We start from the raw sequence: 3,588 nt of genomic DNA on the forward strand, positions 1-3,588 counted from the left end.
GATAAAAAAAATGCAGGGGAAAAAGAGGATGAGATAGGGGAGGAAGAAATTATCGAGAAGTGTAAGCGAGAGAATCTATTTAAATATAGAAAAAGAAAATGGGTCTCACCAGTCAGCAGCCATGAAAGCAGAAAATAGTAGCTCCAAGTTCCAACCACACAAGCTTTTTATAACTCGACAGAGACACGAGGCGTGTTATTTAATGCATGCCAACTCCTTATCAAAACAATAAAGACAACAGCCATCCACAAAAAAAATTTTTTTCTCTTTTTTCCCATTTCTCAGTAAACAAACACCATGACAGACTTATCAAGTTGACAGGAAAACACATGAATCAATGGAGTATCACTTTTCAGCTTCTAGTTTATTCCTGAAAAATAGAGTCCAAAAAGCAAAAACCTCTCTCTCTCGTTATATCATGTCATGAATTTTCAGTGCAATCCTCCCAGAAGTGGATTGTTATTACTCGTGGGCAAACATCTTCAAGTTGGTAGCTTTGCCTCTCACTTACCCTCAATGGTGCAGGCAAAATGGAATGAGACCAGAGAGTACTTGGGAAATTGAGGCATAAACGTTTAGGAGGCTCTAAATATACGTGCATACAAAGCTTGGTCATGTTTTTGCTAAGAAAAGAAAAGAGAAGAGAAGTGGGGAGAGTTAAGCAAGGATAATACGCAAAAAAGAATTACGAAAATGCAAAAGAAAATCAATTTTCTTTTCCCAAATTTCAGCTAAAATCTAAAATATCTTCATTATTAACATGCTTCTACTAAGCAGAGCTCTTCAATGGATAAATAGAGATACCCCTTTTGACCCCAGGACTAAGAATGGATCCTGAACCTTAAAACACTAGAATGTACTGCGGTTTCCCATATATTCTAAATAATTCAACTATGTTTCTAACAAGTTTTTCTAGTTTCTAGCAAATACAATTGCCTTTACTTCATGTTTTGTAATGCATAATTGAGAGTAAAGAAAAATTCCCGGTGATCTGGGTTCGATTCCATTCCCCTCTCATCCCGTATCCTCAACCTTCCGACCAATAACAAAGAAAGAAAGAAGAGTACCAAACAAATAAGAATGGAGCAAGACCATATGTTTTGTAAAGTAAGGAAGAAACTCAAAAGTATTTGATAATGGTTTTCAGAACCTTGTCTGGTTTGAGTTGTTTCATTGTATCCTCTCATTTGAGATGAAGAAACAGTTAAAGGGAGCTCCCTTCAGTCCAAGCACAGAGAAGAGAAGGATGAAATTTATCTCCCGCATCATTCACACATTCACAATAGCAATCACTGTTACCATTTCCTATTGTGTTTGAATGAATGAGTCGGCATATAATTCAAACCCTTCACCCGTCCATGAGTGGACTGAAGGAAGCTCTCTTAAACCATTTCTCATTACTATGTCCTGATTAACGTTAACATATTGCTGATACTATTGAAGCTTTCACAATAGAGTATGCATAAGGAAATATAAATAAAAAATAAAAAATAATAGACACATTCACAAATCACATCATGTATGATAATTCAAATTCGCTAATTAATCTGATTTGCTAAATCAAAGCCATGGGGATCTGCTTCTCTATTTGGAGTGCAAGGCAAATCAGCTACCAAAATAACAATGGCAAGGTTTCCTTCATTAGCATGAAATCAAATTAATTACGTCATATTTTATGACTGACATTTATAAGGGTATCTCTGACAGTTCTATTTCTGAGTTTCTGTAAAAACTTAGGAAAGCAAACTACTACGAGAATTCAAATAAGATAATTGAAATGGAAGATGAAAGATCGATAGGCCAAGATAAAGATCGATATAGAAGAGAACAGACAATTTCAAGAATCTTAATCCTTTCTAAAGGGAAGGTCTTGAACTCCAATAAAACACAGACATCTTCTTAAGACAATCTTGGGTATCAGAGGAAACTGTTTAGAAACCAAATCAGCTTAGAGTGCTAGAAAACGGGCTGATTCTAGACTTGGGAAAGTAAAAGAATACTCAAAACAGAAGCACAAGAAATGAACTTTAAAGTAAAGAGCGTCCTTTGCATGAACCCTAACCCTAAGTGATAAGGCTTATTTTCACTTCTCGTGGAAACGAAAAGGTGACTGTAGAAAGTTAACAAAGACAAACCCAATTGCGAAAATAGAATAAACCCAGCAGAGGAACTGAAACCTAGATCAATGAAGCAAACAACCCACATAGAAACATATAGAATATGGAGTGAAATTAAGTTAAACCCATGATCATCCATGGCTTGAAACAGTATTTGGAGATCCACAAAGTTGCTGAGTAGAAGTTTCCACAAAATAACAATGACCCTCAAACAACAAAACGAAGGGGAAAAGCTAGCAACCGTGAACTGGATAAGAAAAGGTCCCTACGTAGAAGCTTAGATATGGAGCAACAAACAAGGAAATTAGCAAAGAGAAGATACGATTTAAGGTCACTTACCAAAAGGCAAAATATGAGAACTCAATCAGCTGATCCATTTACAGCAGTATTGCACCTTGATCTCCAACAAAAAAAAAAAAACAAAAGAAAGAACGAAGAAATCCAGTACCTGAACAACGATCAGTTGCACTGTTAAAAGAAAAAGAATATATAAACATAGTAAAGAAACGGTATTAGTACCAAGAGAGATAAATACAGAAAAGAAATAAATAAATAAAGGTAAAGAACAAAGAAGGGGAAGTGCACAAATCACGGAAGAGTAGTAATAAAGCAGGCAGAGAAGGAGGAAGAAATGTCGCTGTCTCCATTAGAGTCAGAGAAGAGATGGCGATTGAAGATCTCTACAAATCTAGCAAAGCTTCTCATTAAAAAGAGAGAGAGAAAATGGGGTTTTCTTTTTCTTTTTTTCCTCTCCTTCACTTCTTCTCACTTTTCATTTTCTCCTCAGAAATTTATTTCCTTTTTTACAGAACAAGAACCCCAAAAGCAGCAGAAAGCAACAGAAGAAGAAGAAGACGAAGAGAAGGAAGAGAAAGAGGAGGATGAATAGTGTTTCGTCTTTGTAGAAGATTCGGCGACGCGACATATACCACAGATATCCAAATACACAAACCTTTTATGGGGTGTTTTCTACTTTGATCATTGAGAGCTGCTTTCTCTCTCTGTCTCTCCTTGAAGTATTCTCATCTCTGTGTCACAGTGGTGGCTCTAGTGTAGGGCTATAGAGTTAGTAGCCTAGAAGTAGGACAGGGCAGTCGGTGGATAATAATAGGGTTTGAATCTACTACTCATTAAAGTGATGACAAAAGACCAAGTTACGGTGCTTCAGCACAAAGTGGTCCAAATATGACCTAAGCCACCTGCCACCTTTTCTTTTTTCTCCCCGAATACCGCCCTCTTTGGAGAATTGAGAAAATATCCAAATTCATCACAAAAGCTATGAAATTAGCCCTTGGCAATCAAAATAAATAAATAAATAGGGATAATTTTCATTTGTAGTCCTTCAATTTTGATCTTACCTTTAATTATTCACTCAATTTAAATTTTTTCTAAAAATTCCTTCGATTTTGATTTTCTTATCATAAAATTTTCTCATTATCATAGATTTTCATATTAAAAAAATAAAAAAATA

General features: G+C 35.6%; 1 long non-coding RNA gene across 2 annotated transcripts; it reads right to left on the bottom strand.

The window, feature by feature from the left end:
* Positions 1-244: 244 nt before the first annotated feature.
* Positions 245-3,351, bottom strand: LOC110608188. 2 transcript variants are annotated; one of them, XR_002486836.2, is made up of 2 exons: positions 3,070-3,351; positions 245-2,565 (listed from the first exon to the last, which is right to left on the bottom strand). It is a non-coding gene; the product is annotated as an uncharacterized LOC110608188 (long non-coding RNA). The 2 variants fall into 2 exon arrangements; XR_002486835.2 differs by having other exon boundaries at positions 245-2,585.
* Between the last annotated feature and the right edge of the window lie 237 nt (positions 3,352-3,588).

The sequence above is a fragment of the Manihot esculenta genome, chromosome 18 (genome assembly GCF_001659605.2).
Source record: "Manihot esculenta cultivar AM560-2 chromosome 18, M.esculenta_v8, whole genome shotgun sequence".
Lineage (NCBI taxonomy): Eukaryota > Viridiplantae > Streptophyta > Magnoliopsida > Malpighiales > Euphorbiaceae > Manihot > Manihot esculenta.